We start from the raw sequence: 20317 nt of genomic DNA on the forward strand, positions 1-20317 counted from the left end.
TCCTGCAGTGACTGAGAATAAGGTTTCCTCACTCTTGGCTGGGGTGAGGGGAATGGAAGGAAGACTTACACATCTGATATTCTAAGATGTGCTTATGTAGTTAGTCCTGGGTGATCTTTCCATATCTTTTTTCAGAAGCACAGATCTGTTAGTTTTCCATGTTAATTGATGAGATCTGGAGATGCAGGTCAACAACTCAAAAGACTTTAAAATAATTTGCAGAATCATATAATTTTATCTATGCTTTGTAATTAAAGTATCTGTTTGATCTTTTCCTTCCCATTCTAGCAGATTCCAATTGATTTCAATGGTATTGGGCTTTTTGGAGATTGTCCAAATTATTTAGGTTTAGAAGAAATGCCAGAGCCAGAGTTTCCAGGAAAACAATGTAAGGTTCATGCTTTTTCTCTCCTCCCTTTATGTATAATCTTTCCTATTCTTAGGTTTTATTAGGTTTACTTCAAAAGGCTAGAGATAAAGTAGAGGAGAAGAAAGGACACCTCCCCATCCACTCCATTTTCCAAGCTTGCAATACTAGAAATTACCATGAGTCTCAGGAGGCCATTTAATGGACTAGCTATGTTTTAGTAATATCCCCAAAGATTGAAGTGAAGACACTCCAAAATGGCTAGGGTGTAACAGGGAGCACACATAGAATATGAATTTTTGTAAAGCTGACAAAAGATAGAACATGAGAGAAAAGTAGTTCTCTGCTGTTTACTTAATAGAGTATTACTTATGATTGCATATACCTGGTATAGTCTTATCAGCTAAAGTAGACATGATATTTGCTTTTAGTTAGCTATTTGAGGAACTTTTACCAAAAATGTTACAATATGTGGATTTTTTGGGGTGATTGCTAAGAATTCTGATTTTTGTTTGGCAAAATTAATCTTCTCACAATGGGAATATTTTTCCTTCTCTCCACAAAGAAATTATAGCAAAGCATCACTGAAAAAATCTTTGAAAATTGGCCATTTGTACATCCATGAGTATATGAGTTTTGGAACAGGAAACAAACAACAGATGATTTCAGATGAGTTTTCCAATCAAGAAACAAATCTACCTTTCTGGGTCTGATTTTCTCAATCTTCTCTTTTTATTTAACAGCTCTGATCTTGAATATATGTACCATAAAACTCCAGGGATTTAAAGGACTGTGGGAGGCTCCCTTTGAAAAGAACTCTAGGGAAAGCCTTTCTAATCCAGGATACTTGATCCGGATGGGATGAGATTGCTAGAGGGACATAAAAAAAGCAATTCAGTGAACAACTTCAGGGATCCAAAACAAGTACAAAGACATTTACTTCTCCATATTTGTTGTGTAGTCACATATAGGTTTCAGTATAAGCCAGAATGACAAAGTAAATAAATAAAAGTAAATGGGGAAGGGGTGGGAATGACTGTGTCTACTGAAGCAGTTTAGGGAAAGGAATTTTAGGTCTAGGCTAAGAAATACATGCTATTTAGAGAAAACATCAGGAAAGTATTAAATAAAACTGTGGGTATATTCTTTCTTGATGATGTGCTTTAGAATAGGGTGTTTTTTTTTTTTTTTCTTATGATCAATGATTCCAAACTACTTACTAACTGTGTTTATTTCCTTGGCTGAGGCTTACACTTCCTCATCTGTCTATGCAGGATGTGGAAATATTACTTGGTGAACATTGTGCAGCATAATGTGAATTATTTCTGTAGAATTTGATACTTATATAAGCATTAGAAGCTGCAACTAATTCCATAATTCAAGTCCAATGTGTTTAATGCAAGAACTCTGTCTTCAAAAGTGCAATTTATGTTCATTTTTCATTAGAAATCATTAGGAGAAAAGTGGTAGATGATAGATATATAGAAAAGTAGGGAACATCATCCATGTAGCCTGTTATCTCATTCTCTTTCCTTCCTTTTCCCTTCCTTCTCCACCCTCCTCAATCCCAAGCAGTCAGAAGCTATTTTTGTCCTTTGTAACAGTGACATAAAAAAAAAAAAAAAGAAAAGAAAAGAAAGAAAATGACTGTCATATTGTTGAATCCATACTGCAAATATGTGGGAGTGAGGGAGGATTTGGGTGGGTTTGTTCTCAAAAGAGTTTGAGCCCAATAGTTTGGAATGGGATGTAGCTAGTTGTGATGTGAAATTGTTGGCAAGGTTTAGGCTGACATCAGTTATTATACCACAAAGCTAACATGCATTGCCTGAAAAAGCTCAATTTTTTTTTTTTTTGCTTCCCAATGCCTGCAGGAGTAAGAATGAGTAGATTCAGAGGCATCTGGTTGAATCAGCTAAATAGAGTTCTAGTATAGGGGTTCCATGAAACAGATGCAGCTAGAAGTATATGTCTCTCAAAAAAAGAGCAAAAACAATACTTTGTTACTGAAAAGCGACACTGAAACCAGTGCATTCAGACTCTCATTATCTCTTAAATAAATTAACATAACAATTTCCTTAATTACTCTCTATGCACAGCATATAGATGAGATAGTGGATTGAGTATTGGGTTTAGAGTCAGGAAGACTGTGGGTTAAAATCCAGTCTTAGATACCTTCTAGTTATATGACTCTGATCAAGCCACTTAGCCCTGTATACCTCAGTTTTCTCCTCAGTAAAATGAGCTGGGGAAGAAAATAGCTACAGTATCTTTGCAAGAAGACCCCAAGTGGGGTCAAAAGGAGTCAGCCAATACTGAAATGACTGAACAACAAAAAAATTTGTCTCTCTTCACTGGTCTCTCCAGAGTCCTGTCTGTGACACATAGTAGTTGTGTGAGTTAATTTTAAAGCTTCTACTTAGAAGAGAAGATGCTGACCTACCTTGGTAGAGGGAGTTTCTTCATTTAGTAGTAACCTATATCAGTATAGGCAAATTGCAGCTAGTGAGCGATATTTGATTCTCATGCTATAGTTTACTGGCTTCTGATTTATTACTATCACAAATCCAATCCCTCTCTCTATCTTATATATGAGAGTAGGAGTGTCAGCTTTGGATCATCTAGTAGAATCTTTATTCCCTAAGAGATCAGAAACCATCCATGACCATAGATTGATCAACTAAATGCTTATGATTATAATTTTATCACATGCATACAAAGGGTTGCTTTATCAACACAAGTGAATTTTACCTCTAGTAGGTCCCCCCACTGCCTGTTTCAGATTCATATGCCCTATTTCTAAGAGAAAACAAGATATGTAGTGATCTATAGAAATATGTAGTTTTTTTTAACTATTATGCTTCATAAAAGGAAGGAGGGATTTCTTTCTTTACTTTCTACATACTAATGCAGAGGTAAGGAGATGCACTTATTATCTTCATTTACTTGACCTTTTAGAGACCAGTGGTCATGGATGGCTGCTTGTTCTTAAGGAGTGAAGGTGTAGCTGGCTAGCAATACCCATCCTCCCAATCCTCCTCCTTTCTCAATTTTTCAGAGATGCAGTGTTGACTATATGAAGATTCATTAATGGGCAATAATTGTGTGGTTTTGTAAAGGTTAATGATTCAACTAGTTTACTATTTTAACACTGAAGGGAATTTTCTTTTAGGTGGAAACTCTGTTGTTTTATCCTACTTTCTATCTGTGTCAGGGTAGAGTTAGAACCAAAGATATTTGGAATGGTGAAAAGTAAATGTAGAGTGGTTTAAGGAAGGGCAAGCATAGTCATATATGAAATTGAAAAAGCTGAAAAGATGAAATTTGTATTTGGATCTTAGCTCCACTTTATTCCTGAAGATTTTATGCTGCCACTTCACATTCTATCCACTTCTCCCACTCAGCATCCTATCAAGAAGCAATGTAGTACTATGGAGAAAGTAGTGGATTTAGAGTCCAGTTACCTGGGTTCAAATTTTACTGATTCTGTGATTTTTAGTTAAGATCCTTATCTTCTTTGACATTTCTTTATGTATAAAAATAAGAGTTTAGAGATGGTCTCTAAAGACTATTTCAACTCTTAATCCATGATCTTATGATCTGAATTTTGTCATAGCACTCTACTAGATATCTTTTCTTAGACTATTCACCATGTTCTCAACCTCATAGGAGTATTGGTTGTCCTCTGTTCTTTCACTTGACCTGGCTCTTAACTTTAAGGTATATTAACTAGGTAATATGAAAGTAAATTTTGCTAATATACTAATGTGAAAAGTCTAACTACCCTCAAATCATTCCTTTTGAGTTAACATGTTTATTTTCATAGTGGTATATATAGTCTCACACAAAGGGGAGTCCTATTAAAAGAAAGGAATTTTTGGGTTTTTTTAGGAGGAAAGCAATATCATATTTTTTGTTGAGCAGAGCAAGGATTGGAGAGATGCAAGGTAGATAGCCTCTTCGAGCACAGTGAGGAAGAGGGAAAGGATGCTTAAAACATTAGCTTATATAAACACATATTTTTGGCATCAGAAAGCTTATTAATAGCATATCTGCCTAATTTCATGGCATATTACAATGAAGTCATCAGACCTTGATTAGACAATAAGAGGAATATAAAGGTGCCAGAAGGAGTGTGTTATGTGTTTTGTGTGTGAAACAAAATTTTTGAACTTTGCCTATGCACATAAATGTAAAGAGATTTAGAGGTCAGGGGAATGTGCAGTACCTTTTACATATCCCTATTTAGGCAACTGAATAATGCTGACCTTAGTCAAATCAGAGACTTGACCTAGGATAAAACTAATTGCTCATGTTTGACACTTTAAAGTTCACAAAGCACTTTTCTTGCAATAACTTGTAGGTAGTCCAAGTATCATTATCTTTATTTTGCATATGAGGAAATGAGAGCCAAAAAAATTAACATGCTTCACCTAGGGTATCATATTTGGGTTATCATATTTGTACGTGAGACAAATGTGACTCATGTTGTGGATGTAGGATGAATATGATTTGGCAACTGATTGTATGTGTGGGAATGAGTGAAGGGTGATTCTGCGGCTATAAATCTGAGTGATTACAAGAATGTCCTTAATGAAATAGGGAAAAATCAGGAGATGGATAGGATTTTTTTTGGGGGGAGACTATAAATTTTCTTTTGGTCATGTTGAGTTTGAGATGACTCTGGGACATTAATTTTGAAATATAAATTAGAGAATTAGTAATGTAGGACTAGATCTCAAAAGAGAGACCAAGGAAGCACTGAACTAAGAAGTTTTTGCATTAAAAAAAAAGATAGTTGAGCACATGGAAGTTGGTTGCTATGAACAAAGCAATTGTATACAGAGAGGCTATATATATAGAGAAAAGGGACCAGGACAAAGCTTTTGGACTTTGTTAGACAAATGATAGAGATGATCCAACTAAGAATACTGAGGAGGAATGATGAGACAGGTAGAAGGAGGACCATAAGAGTTCAGTCTTAATGGAAACTTTGAGAGAAGAGAGCATTTAGGAGAAAGAAGTCAACAGTGTCAAATGACTTAAATGGATTTAGAAGGATAAATATTGAGAAAAGCCCCATTAGAGCTGACAATTGAATGTTCATTGGTAATTTATAGCAGTTTTAGTTGAGTAATTAAGAAGTCCAATTGCAAGAGAATAAGAAGTGAGAGAAGAGGAAATGAAGGAAATGAATGTAGACAGGTTTATCCTAGGTATTTTATTTTGAAAGGGGAGAGAAACATAAAACATTTACTTTTAAAGGTGGTAATTTGTAATGATATTTTTGGGGGATATGGAATACATGTTTTTAGGTAGCAGAGGGATCAGTAAATAGGAAGAGATTGAAGTTTAGAGAGATGGGGATAATTATGGTGATGATCTGCTTAGATAGAAAGGGATGAATTCAGGGGTACTGAGGGAGGAACTGGGGGGAAAGTAAATAGTTCAGTATGATAAGTAAATAGAGTATTTGAATGGAGGTACTATGAGTCTCTAGAGTCATGAAACCATGACAAATATAGTCCTAGAAAGAGTTGGAACAGGGATACTATGCAGGGTTTTCTAAGGGTCTTTGGAATTTTAAATTTAAATAATTTAAAACTATACTGAAATTGTTGAAATACTTTGTACATCATAATAAGATTTCTAGTTAATTCTACATGAGATGTTTCTCCTCGTTCCTTCCATGATTTTTTTTTTGACTATAGCTCTAAGTTTTTAAACTATCATCTGACTACTTGTCCTGTCTTCACATTTGAGTCTTTGTTCAAGCCCCTTGCTATATCTGAAATGCCATTTTTATAATAATAATCTATTCAACCTTCATGCAGTCTTCTTTAATTATGTCAATCTAAAGTGATCTTTCTCCTTTAAAATGTGAAGTGGTTTTTTTTTTTTTTGTGAATATACTTGGGAGACCCCATTCTGTTTCATATTATAGACATTTGTGTTCTTGTCATTTCTTGTACTCCTGAAGGGCAAGGATACTCTCTTACTCATTTTTATATTTACTCCATGGTTTAGCACATTGCTTTGTCCTTGTTAAATATGCAATAAATTTTTATTGACTGAATGAACACATGAGCAGAGCAAAATTTCAACAGATTGAACACAAACTGAATAAATGAGCAGAGAGGGAGTATTATTTATCTTATTAAGAGATAACATAAATAAAATAAAATAATAACCCATATTTATATTGTAAATTATATATTATAAATATATAAATTATATATATGTTATATAAATATAAAAAATTATATATTATAAATAATATTTATATTGTACTTGTCATTCTAAACATTGCTCAGAAAAGTCAGTGAGTTGATCATACAAATATGAGTATCTTCACCTTACAAAGGAGGAAACTGGCACTCAGAGAACTTCAGTGCCTTTTTTTTTCAAAATCACAAATAGCAAAGGTTAGAAATTCAACTAGAATCCAGGTCTTCTAATCCAAAGGTGTTTCCTCAGATGAGTGTAAATTACTTTAAAAATAAGTGTTTGAAGTTTAAAGAAACCTTTTAGGAATAGTTTTGAGAAAGACTTTTTCAGGCAGTCAGGGACCTAAAGGTTGATAGAGATAATGAGCAAAAATCTAGGAGAGAAACAAAAAAGTTTTCTGATAGAGGGAAAGCACCTGGAGCCAGGAATTTTCTTATATCCTTCAGGATGAATTCTCAAATACTCTGTGGATGTGCAAATTTTGTGTTGTATAATAAAAAAGATAATTGGATTTAAAATCAATAGACTGGTTTTGACTTGAGGTTCTGATACTAGGTGTACACTTCATCTTAGAACTTCAATTTCCTCAACTATAAAATGAGAATGATAATATCTGAAGTGCCTTCCTCATTGTATTGGAAAAAAAATATCTTTTCTTTTATTTATTTATTTATTTGCTAAGGCAATTGGGATTGAGTGACTTGCCCAGGGCCACGAAGCTAGGAAGTGATAAGTATCTAAGTCTGGATTTGAACTCAGGTCTTCAGGACTGGAACACTATCCACTTCACCATCTAGCTGCCCTTGAAAGGTCTTTTCTTTTAAAAAAGCATTTTATTTTCCCCTAATTACATGTCAAGAAAAGTTTTGGCAATCATTTGTCCTAGATTTTGAATTCCAATTTTTTTCCCCTCTTTTTCTCCCCTCCCTTTTCTGAAAATGCTAGGCAGTTTGATGTAGTTTATGTATGTGCTCTCATGTAAAACATTACCTTATTATGAAAGAAGAAACAAATTTTAAAAAACATGAGAAATAATTAAGTGAAAAAAAAACATTACTTCAATCTTCATTCATAGTTCATCAATTCTTTAACTGGATATAAATAGCATTTTCCTTTATGAGTTCTTTGTACTTGTCTTGTTGCTGAGAAAATCCCAAATCTTTCATAGCTGATCATCACACAATATTGTTGATAGAGTATATATTGTTTTCCTCATTCTTCTCATTCCACTTTGCATCAATTTGTACAAAACTTTCTAGGTTTTTCTGAAACCTTCCTGTTCATCATTTCTTATTGCACAGTAATATGCAATTAGAATTATATTAATATACCATTCTCTAGTTGATGGACATCCCCTCAGTTTCCAACATTTTGCCATCATGAAAAGGGCTGTAATAGTCCTTGTTGCACATGTAGATACTTTTCCCTTTTTATGATCTTTTTGAAAAACAAACCTAGTAGTGGTGGTATTGCTGGATCAAAGTGCTTGCCCAGTTTGGTTATCCTTTGGGCATAGCTCCAAACTGTTCTCCAGAATGGTTGGATCAGTTCACAACTCCACAAACAATACATTAGTGGCCCAATTTTCTCACATCTTCTCCAACACTTATCACTTTTAAAATTATATTAGTCAGTCTGAGAGGTGTGAAGTGGTATTTCAGAACTGTTTTAATTTGCATTTCTGTAAAGCAAAACTGATTTAGAGATCCACTTCATTTGCTTATAGATAGCTTTGATTTCTTCATCTGAAAAAGATCTGTAAATATCCTCTAACCATTTATAAGTTGGAATGGGTTGTATTCTTATCTGACTTAGTTCTTAACACATACACACACACACACACACACACACACACACATTTATATATTTGCTGAAGCAATTGGGGTTAAGTGACTTGCTCAGGGTCACACAGCTAGGAAGTGTTAAGTGTCTGGGGCCAGCTTTGAACTCGGGTCCTCCTGACTTAAGGGCTGGTGCTCAATTCACTGCATCACCCAGCTGTCCACTTCTTCATATATTTTACAAAGGAGACCTTTATTGGAAATATTTGCTGCAAAATTGTTCCCTAGCTTTCTGCTTTCCTTATAATCTTGGTTTCATTGGATTTGTTTGTATAAAAGCTTTTTATTTTAATATAATCGAAAATATTATATCTTTTGTAATATTCTCTATCTCTTGCTTGGTTGTTAATTCTTTCCTTCTCCATAGATCTGACAGGTAAATTGTAAAGGGCTGAAACTCTTGAATTAATGCACTGAAGTTGGAAAACCAAGCACTTAAGGCTAAATACCAATTGGACAATACTCTATTAGAATATGCTTGGAAAATGGCCCTTCCCACAATTCTGTGCTGGCCCAATCGTTTGGTGTATACAGAGAATTGTAGAAGGGACGAGGAGGTGGAGTAAGACTAGCGAGGATCACTTTTGGGTGGAAGATGAAGAGGAGAAGTTGTGGAGATTCTGCGTCCATCCAATTCACTCCTACCCCTAAAGACCAAGAATAAAGACCAAGGAATTTTGCTTATCCTGACTTTGGCTGATTATAAGATATCCAAGGTCCTAACTCGGTCTTCATGTAAACTATTCCTTGATTTTTAAATTTGCTTATATTTTAATCATGCTTTATGTTTAAATCATACACCCATTTTGATTCTAGGTTTTTGACTTAGGTACCAAATCTTTCCACTATTCCATTACTCTAATTTTTAATCAGTACCCAGATAGTGTTGGTAATTACTGCTTTATAATATAGTTTGAGATATGGTTTTGCTAGGGCATCTTCCTTTTTTTCTTCTTCATTAATCCCCTTGATATTCTTAACCTTTTGTTCTTCCATATGAATTATATTATTATTTTTTCTAGCTCTATCAAATCAATAGCTTAACTGAGATGAAACTGAAAAATTAGTATAGGCAGAATTGTCATTTTTATTATAAGATGTAGTGTCCTTCCTTATATCTTTTAATTAGGTCTATTTTTGCTTTTACTTTGAGATCAGGGTTGTTACCCTTGATTTTTTTTTTTTAAATTTAAGGAATAGCATAATAGGTTCTACTCCAACTCCTTACTCTGTATGTATCTCTGCTTCAAGTGTGTTTTTTATAAACAGCATACTATAGCATTCTGAGTTTTGATCCATTATTCCATCTGTTTCCATTTTATGGAAGAATCTATCCTATTCACATTCACAGCTATGATTACTATTTGTCTATCTCCCTCTATCCTATTCTTCCTCTTGATTGCCCTTTCTTTCCTTTTAACTTTTCCATACTCACCAATGTTTTGCTTCTGTCTATACCTTCTTTGATCTGCTCTCTCTTCTGTCAGTCTCTATCCTCCCTATGCTCTCCTCCTAATTCCCTGTGGATAAGATAGTTTTCTATATTCATCTGATTATGTATATTATTATTTTTTGAGCCAATACTGATTAGAGTAAGATTCAAATAATGCCCATGGTACAAGCATTGGTGGTGTGGTTTCTGGAAGATGTCCCATTTGTCTGGAGCTACTCTGAAGCAAATTTCTAGAAGCTGAAGTCCCTGGGTTCCCCTGGCTATGCTAAGATATATGAGCAATTTTCCTACTCCACACACATTAAGGCTCAGTATCTTCTGCTGCTTTGCTGAGGTGGGACTTGATACCAATTCTCTGAAAATCTTCTTGTTTTGGACTGCCTCCCCTACCCCTTTACCCAAGTGTGATGGACCTCTTCTGATGATCTTTAAAGTTTCCTGGGCTCAAAGATTTTTTAATCCTATTTCATTGCTAGTTCTGATGTTTTCAGTGTTGGGGTATTTTGTGGCTGCCTGGAGGTGAACATAGGAAAATTAGTGATTTACTGCTTACTCTATCATCTTGGCTCCCAAAGTTGTATCTGAAGAAAGGTTTTTCTTTGTAAACAAGCTAAAAAGTGCTATAGAAATATGTATTGTTGACCTAACTTTACCTTTAATATGGTGAATCCTGAGAGAATAAATGGTGTTCTTAATCTCCCAAAATTTAGTTTTAGAGAAAAAAACAAAAACAAAAACACGGTTACAAGGCCCATGGAAGCCACATAAGAGGGGGAAGGGGGAAAGGGTGTCCTTCCTGAAGTATATAGATCCAGTGAGTTCTGTTCTGAATTGCAACCCCATTACCTTGGCTGAGGAAGCCTATGGTATGCATTTATGCTAATCCTACTACTTGGGTACCACACATACCATTATGGTTAGAATAGTGGCCAATTTAGAGAGACAACCTAGTAGGGTCAGCCACAGCCTTTCTGGGAAAGAAAAAGGTCAAACTAGAATCGTTAAGCTGAATATAATTCTTCTGGTGAAAGAGGGGAAGAATGATGTGGCAGCATTTAGAATCAATGAGTTTTCCATGTGATCCTCTCTACCTTTCTGGAACCCTCAGATTGTGAAATGCTAATTTTAGCCATATTTATTCATCTCATTAGGGAGGGTATTGTGCTAGGCAGAATCAAGACCCTTTTCCAAAATTAAGAAAGATTAAATCTATTGTTTCCTCTTAATTTATCAGGTCTGATTTGCTGACTTAAAAGGGGATTAGATTAGTTTCACAAGATTTGTTCTTTATGAAACAATTGTTGATGGTTACTCAGTACCTTGTTCTCTTAAAGGTATCTGGAAAGTGATTTTTTGATATTTTTAATGCTTTCTCAGCACAGGTCTTATTTTTATGTCATCTTTCGCCTTCCTTCTTTCCATCCCTCCCATCCCTTCCTCTCATCCCTTCCTCTCTCTCTCCCTTCTTTCCTTCCTTCCTTCCTTCCTGTTTAGAATCTACATTACTTCTTTTCTAATCTTTAGGAACTATTAAGTATCAGTAATGGTATTTAGTGGATGTGCAGTGTATTGGGATAAATTTTTTCATTTGCTGGGATACAAATGAGATTTTATCTAGCTTAAGGAGAACCTTTCATCATTTCTTCACTTACATAATCTTATTTTCTCCCCTTTGGTTAATTCCCAAATATTCATTCTAAAATACAATCCTGCCTCTTCCAAGTTTTAACATAAGTGTTATTTAAGAATATTTCTTTCCTTCCTGCTACCTCTGCAAATGACTCTTCCCTTGTAATGAAGAAAAAGTTATGAAAACAAATCAACACAATGTTTTCATCTGACAGTATACAATAGTTTCCCTTCACAATTCTATAAAATACCAGGAGGCATGTTTCATTTCTCTTTTCTTGAAACATTATTATTATTATTTTTGGTTTGTTTATCATAGAATCATTGATTTGTGCTAGAAGAGATCCTAAAAGTGATTTAGTCAAAAGAGCATAAATTTATAAATGGAATTAACTTTAAAAATCATCAGATTCAAACTACAAATGAGGAATTGAAGTACAGAAAGCTTAAGTGAAGTTAAGAGACTTGATAAAGTTATAATAAGTGAAAGAACTGAGAATGGAACTCAGATCTTTTAACTCCAAATTTAGTTCTTTTTTTAGTATCTCACTCTGCCACTCATATAACTGCCATTTAGTGATCTTTTAATTTAGTACTCATGTTCAATTTTATATACTGTTATTCAAATTCTGCCTAATTCAATTTAGTAGAAGCATTGGGAAATGACTGAAGATTTTTGTGTGATGGTGTGATTTGATTAGAGATGTGGTATGTAGGAAGGATAGATTGGAGGTTCTAATAAGAAATGATAAAAATGGAAAGAAAGAAATTGCTGAGAGAGTATTTCAGTTACATTCTTTGATATACTTTTATCCCAAGAGAACATTCTCCACCTTCTCACTTAGTTATTACCTTCATCATAATCAATTTATCACTAAATAAAACACATTTCAAATTTTAAAGTAGTCTAAAAATATGAGTCAGGGCAATAAGCATTTTGTGAATACTTAAGGATGTGCCAGGCATTGTGCTAAGTGATTTACAAATATTATCTTATTTGATCTTCAGAACAACTTTAAGAGGCGTTATTAAGAGAGGGTAGATAGGTGGAACATATAGAGAACTTTAGAGTCCTGGCAGCTAAGTGGTGCTGTGAATAGAGTACTAGCCCTGGAGTCAGGAGTATCTGAGTTTAAATCTGATCTCAGACACTTAACATTTCCTAGCTGTGTGACCCTGGGCAAGTCACAACCCCAATTGCTTCAGGAAGAAAGGGGGGAAAAAAGAGGTGATGCTATTATGAAATCTATTTTTCAGCTGGGGAAACTTAGGCAGAGAAAAGTTAAGTGATTTGAACTCAGGTCTTTATGAATACAGGGATAGTACTCTCACCACTGCACCACTTAAATACCACTAAGATTAAGACTTCATTTACTAGAGAGTAAATGAAGACATGGGTGGCCTGGGGTGTCTTCCTCAAAAAGGAAGTGTTCTAATATGAACTATTATTATCATCACCAGTTAATTATCCTTAATTATCACCATCATTATCAATATTTCCTCACTATCAATGATGACAAGCACTAAAATTTACTAGGATATGAAACTGCATTATGTGCCAGAGATAAGGAATTCAGGTCTCATCCTCCACTGGAGAACATAAATTATATGCCCCCAAATGATAACAAGAAGCAGCACATGTCTATGCCTGGACCACAAATATGTACTATAAGAGTTCAGAATGTACCATGTTTATAAAAACACATGGCCTAAAGGTTTAGTGCTTTATCATATCCTCAACCCTTTCCACACACATACAAATATAAATCCACTTAATACCTAATAAAAAGATGAGTTGGATGAGTGAACCAGGAATCAGCTAAGTTTCTAGATCTCATCACTGACTTTAAATAGCTCCCAGTGATATAAAATTGTAAAGTGGGCAAAGACCTTTCATTCCATCAAAATTGTGATGTAGGTAGCTCAAATATAGGGTGCTCAAAAAGCTTTTGTGCATTAAGATTTTTGAAACACTCTAATATCTCCATTTTACAAATGAGAAAAGTGAGACAATCTAAGTGACTTTCTCAATGTGGCTGAGCTCCTAAATGTGAGGTACATGCTTTAAATGAGTTTCTACTAATCCTAATTTGCTCTTTATATAGTACCACTCTACTAGAATAACTTCCTATATGATAACAACGATTATGATCCTCTTGGGGACCATATCTCCAAAGAAGAAATGGAACGGAAAATAGTTCTTGATTAACTCAACCTAAAGTTAAATGTAAGGTCTTTCAGTGGCATAATTACTTTTTTTTTTTTTTTTTTTCCTGCCTTGACATTTGCAGGAACTGGAAAAGACCAGTGCTAAGGTAATTAGCCTTTTAAAAGATTCAGTCAAATGGAGGCATTTGGCAGATAAGGATTGTGCCACTTACACATTCTAGCATAGGATTGTGATTTCTCAGCAAAGTCACTGAAGTTTCGAAACAGCCGGACTTTGCTGCAGTTGGTAATTAATGAGGTGCTAAAAGTGACTTAGCAGAGGATCCCAGACTAGAATGTGTGACTCAAAGGGAGAAGAAGCCCCCAGGATTTCAAACCAGAGTGTCATTTAAATAAACAGAAAGCATGTAAATACCAGCCACAGGCAGAATGAGAAATGATCCACTGACTTTAGCAGATGTGCACATATACTATTTAATATATAGGGTAAGGTTCAGTCACTACATTTTGGAATTTATGAAAAGCTTGTTGTACTTACCCAGAAAACCTACAGAAAGTGAACATTAAGCTGCTTTGTTTTACCCACATCAACGTCAAACAGGAGATAAAACACTTTTTTTATACATACATACATACATACATACATATATATATATATATATATATGTATATATATATATATATATATATATATATATATATATATATATATATATATATATATATATATATATATATATAAACAGGAGGACTTTCTTCCATCCCTTTCTAAAGGCAATTGACTTATAACCTTTAATAATTAAGCTGATTGTTAATATAACACCAGGGTCTTAATTTTTTTAAAATAATAATTACATAGTGAACTTTCCAAGAAGACATTATTTCTGGCATTTGGCAGAAGAGAGAAAAGCTCTAATATAATAAGTGATTTTGAACAATTAGAGATATTCTTCCAGTTCCCTCCAAGCAACAGGCTACTTTGAAAACAACTAGAAGTGGCCAAATAGAAGCCAGGAAACTTCAGTGTCACAGAAAAAAAGTTTGTTTCAATGCTTCAGAAAAAGAGTTTAGTCAGTAAGACACCTTTACTTCCTAAATGAGATTTGTAAATTATATCTCCTGAATCTCAGTGTCTACTGGAGTGTGAAACTGTGTGAAGTTTGACTTGTCACATAATAAATACCTATGTGCTATTCATTTTAGGAGAAGTAGATGCTCTTGGAAAAGGCAGGATTGAGTTCAATTACTGTCTGTGTCACATTTGTTGTGTGTGTGTGACCATGGAAAAGTCTTTTAACCTCTCAATGACCAAGACCACTTTATAAAAACGTAACTTGCAGAGTTGCCCAGTAGCAAGTTGACAGGAGAGATTCCCTACATGAATAAAAAGCATAAATGTAGGAAATCTCTTGTCTATGAAAACAATAATTACAATAACAACTTCCCTCCTCTCCTAGTGTTGAATTAAAGCTTGATCTCTCTAATGTCTTTTCCAAGTTCATCATTCTCCCTATTAGGGTGTCTTATCTAGCTCCTTTATTTTACAAATGAGGTAATTGACTCTTTGGGAAGTTAAATGACTTACAGAAAGTTTCACAGGTAGTGAGATTCAAACCCAAATCCACCAACTTTCAAAGAAAGATCATTTGATGTAGATGCAAGAGATAGGTTTAAATTCTGACAGTTATTAGCTGTGTGACAAGTAACAATTTCTCTGAATCTCATTACCTTTTCTGTGGTGTGAGGATAAGAAAACCTGACACTTTTAACTTTGTTCTTGTGAGGAATATGCTTACAAGTGCTATAAAAATGTAGGCTATTTAAAGTATCCCTTTGTATATGTATCTATTGGATGCATGAAACTTACTTTTTTTTTTTTTTTTAAGTAGCAGTAGCATAAGTAATAACTTAAATGTAAAACAAGAAGCAAGTGCGGATTTTTAGTGAATTTGAAATGTGCTGTTTAAAAATATATTTTTTTTCTGTTTTCAATAGGGAACTGATAATGAAAATCATTGCATAAATTTACATGTAATATATGTACACAACATATGAATTATATTCCATTAAATATATTTCAAAAAGTGCATATATGCAAAGTTTTTCATATATGCTACAAAATTTTAGAGTTTAATTTTCTATTTCTGGTAATTAAATAATTTGAGTCTTAAAGGTGTCATGGCCTTTAACATGGCTGAATATGTTGGGGACCCAAAAAGCATATATTTAACAGTGATGTTTTACTGCTAATCATGAGAAATTCAAAGTTTAAAAATATTTTAAGCTAGATTTTTTAAAAATATAAAAGTGAATTTAAAATGTTTTTTAATGAAATAGCAAAGATGTCTCTGGATTAAGTCTTTTCCTCCAATATACTCTAGAGGGAGTCAAATCTAAGAAAGTTTATCTTGAATGCAGTTCAACCAGTTTCTTTTTAAAAAACTTTCGTTTTCCTTTTTGATGATCTATTTTAATGATAGTAATTACCTAGAGACTCAGGCTAATGAAGTAAAGTTAAGATTGTTTCTTTGTATGATCTAGTTAGCTCTTCAGAGAAGGAAAAAAACCCAACACATTTTTCTTCCTTGGCCATGACTTACCCTGTGCCAAAAAAAAAAAAAAAAAAAAAAAAAAAAAAAAAAAAAAAAATTAATTTATTTAATTAAATTTAATTAATAATAAAATTATTTTAAGTTTTTAAAGAAGATTCAAATAAAGTCTATGAGGGGAATGGATTATTGTTATGCTATCATTACTACTAGAAAAATAATCAATAAATAAAATACACAAGTCCTACTGACCCTGGAACTTTAGTATTATCTTCACAATGTGAAGAGCATTAACAAAATCAAACCAAGCAGTTTATTTCCCTTCCTTTCCTGTCCCACCCCTTCCTCACAACTATATGTTTCATTATAAGGGGGATACAGAGAGGTTAAGAATGACTCAACACAGTACAACTCAATACAACTGAAAGCACATGTCCTGATGATGGGCATTACAAATGTCATACCATTGTAATTTCTGGCTAGAGATTACATGAATGTCAATGAAACTTTGATTCTATTATTTAGGATTAAGGATACAGAATGAGAAGAAAGAATAGGAGGACCTATGCAAAATATAGTGAGTTAAAAAATACTTCTGTGTTTAATCCTTTTGGTGTTATGTGTTCTTTTGGCAGGCTAGTAAATGGATACTTTTTTCAGAATAATGTATTTAAATACATAAAATAAAATACATAAGTTTGTAAAGGAGACCAGTTATATTGAAACAGTAATCTTCTAAATTTATGGACTTCTTGAAATTTATCCATGAAATGGTAGAAGATCTGTAAACCCCAGGCAAAAAATCCTTAAGTTAGGGGAAAAAAATTCTATGGTTAAAAAAAAAAAAAAAAAAAAAAAAGTTTCTTTTTCTTTGTCATTCTATATAGAGGGAAGTTACATTAGAATGACTTAATAGTCAAGTCACTTTTCATAATAGGAACTACAAGTGCAAATCCAAATATAGTAGCCTGCCAATTTAGTAAAGTCTTCATGAATGGGAACATTTAGGTTTGAAAAGAGATTTGTGCATAAAGGGACAGGAATGGAATTTGCATTCAGTGAAGGCCTGTCATATGGAAGAAGGAAGAGAATTAATTTTGCTTTACCTTAGAACCCTGAAAGTAGGAGAAAGTAGTTGCAAAGAGGTAAATATAGATTAGATGTAAGTAAAAACTTCCTAATGATTAGAACTATCCAAGAGTGGTAGGAGTTACCATGGAAGATAATTCCTTTTCCCTAGAGATCTCCAAGCAAATGCCAGCTAGCTACTATTTGGAAATGATATTAAGATGATCCTTTTTAAAATATAGGTTATGTTGAATAGATTACAGTTGCTTCCAAGATAAGGGTGCACAGAAAAGAAACACTTTTCAGGAACATGAATTCAATTTAGAGGTCAATTACTAATTAGTTGTATGATCTTGGTAAAATCATTTAATGCCTTTGGGCCACATTTCCCTCACCTGGAAAATTAAGAGTTGGGTTAGATCACCTTATCAAGGCCCCAACCAGGTCCAGGTTTTGTATGATATCTGTAAAAAGGAGCATACAAAGTTTGCATAAATCATTCCAATTGGCTGTGTTCCAATAGCTCATGATCAAATATTATCTATTTTCTTGACATATATTTATCTATATCTATGTATCTATGTATCTATCTTTTAGCTTGTTGCTGAAAGAGGAAGATAACATTTAAATTCATTTACAAAATAGAGTAAGTGAGGATAGTATCTGTTTCAAACTTAGATCACTCATGTTTGAAAAGCATGTCTCTAAGACTTTCCATGTGTCTGTGAGGAATTTTTTTTTTTTTTTTTTTTTTTAAGGATCTTCTTTTCAAGAATGTTCTTTTGGATGGGTGGGATGAAAGTAGATTCTGTTTGTTCTCTTTCACTGGCTTATAATAATAGTTGACATTTATATAACTTTTTAATTAAGGATGACAAAGCACTTTAAATATGTTGCCTTGATTAATCCCTGCCATAATTCTGTGAGGTGGGTATTTCAAGTATTATTATTCCCATTTATAGATGAGAAAACTGAAGTTCAGAGAAGCTAAATGACTTGCTTGTAGCCATCAAAAATGTCAAAAATAGGATTTGAACTCTACTCTTTCTTGATTCAAAGTCTAGTGTGCTTTGAATGATATTATTCTGTTTCCATATTTAAAAAAACCAGCCAGCATTCATGGCATTTAAAAAACTACGAAGGTTTTATACATAAATTTGAATGCTTAAAAAGGTGAAGTAATTAGGTGTCAGATTTTAAGCAAGTGTTTCAAAGACATATATAAAAAAAATTTAAATACAAGATGAAAGTGCTATTGAATTTGAGTTCCATTCCACCTGGCAGCTAGGTGGATAGAGTGGTGGACTGGAATCAGGAAAGTTTGACATTTATTAGCTATGTGATCCTGTGCAAATCATTTAACTTCTGCCTTAATTTCTTCATCTGCAAAATAGGAATAATAATATGTACCTCCTAGGATTATTGTGAGAATCAATAAGATTACAACTGTAAAGTGCTTGGTAAAGTGCCGGTACATACTAAGCACTATATAAATCTTAGCTATTACTATTATTCTTCTTTCTCCCCCTCAATCTTGTAAAAATTGGATTGACCTAATTGAATTTTTATTGTGAACTTGACCATCAATAAACATTTCATTATTCAAAGAATAGAAAAAGAGGATTGTACATGAAATTATTAACCTCTGATGTTTTTTTAAACGAATATTAAACTTAATGCAATTATGAAAAAAACTTTCCTGTTTGTGTATTCTTCTGAATTTTCTCCTCTCTGTGTATGTATTTTTTCATTGATGCTTTTTTCTTTCTTTTCTTTTTTTCCCCCAGCATTACTACTGATACTGTCACACAACTCCACTCTTCCTTCTCCCATAAATATAGTCAAGGAAAAAAAAAATCAAAATTGCTTTCTGGATTCTTCAGATCATAGCTAAAGTCCCATCTTCTGCAATAAGTTTCCAGTTCCTCTTAATCTTAGTGCCTTTCATCTGAGACTATCCCTATTTAATCTTATATGTATTTTTTCTATACATAATTATTTGCATTTTATCTCACCTATTAGAATGTAAGTACCTTGAAAGTATTCACTTTTCCCCTTTCTTATTATATATCCCTAATACCTAGCATGGTGCTTGACACACTGGAAGCAATTAATAAATGCTTATTGATTAACTGACATATTGTTCACATCTGACAAAATATATTTCTCATCCCATTTTCACTAGTTGAAAGCCTTCACTTCTTTCAAAGTCTAGTTCAGATGCTACTTTTTCTATGAAGTCTTTTCTGATCTTTAAAATTAAAATGAACTGTCTTTTCTTAAATTTCCCATGTCAGTCTGCTAAGTTATTTCTTTTACATTTATATGCTAATGTGTATTGTTTTAACTTGTTAATTTGTCTTATCTACCTACTGATATGTAAACTCTTTGAGGGCAGATTCCAGCAGCCTTCACTCAAAGGTATAACTAATTAGAGAAGGTGCCCAGTATGTCTTCCATGACAATCCCCAATGCTGACCAATTGACATTAACAATTGGGAGCTTAACCTAGGAGTCCAGGGAATTCTATTTCTCCCCAGACCATCATCCTGGTTTCCAATCCAACCCTATTAGTCATCAATCTAGGGGGTGAGACTTGGCAACTATTTCTGCAGATGCTGCAATCTAACCTTCTTGGAAACCACAACTACTGAAACATCAGAAGGATAATTGACACCACCAGTTAGTTGACTGCCAAGCGGATTAGCAGAAATAGTTATGGATTTTTTTGCTGGAAAATAGAAAAAGATACATTACCACCTGTTTTGTCCCTAAGAAGAGATTCTATTTGTATGTCCAGGGTTTAATACAATGCTTTGCACACAGTAAGCATTTGATGCTTTTCTATTCATTCAATGATTCATTCATTCATCTATCCATCAATTTTTATATCTCTTATTTCTATTAGTTATTTTTATAATGACTGTAGTAGTGATAACGAAAATGATACATTATTTTGGGATCAGAAATCAGAGAACTCAGAGGTAATCTGGTCCAATTCCTCACTTAATAA

This window comes from Sminthopsis crassicaudata, chromosome 4, assembly GCF_048593235.1.
Source record: "Sminthopsis crassicaudata isolate SCR6 chromosome 4, ASM4859323v1, whole genome shotgun sequence".
NCBI classification, from domain to species: Eukaryota; Metazoa; Chordata; class Mammalia; order Dasyuromorphia; family Dasyuridae; genus Sminthopsis; species Sminthopsis crassicaudata.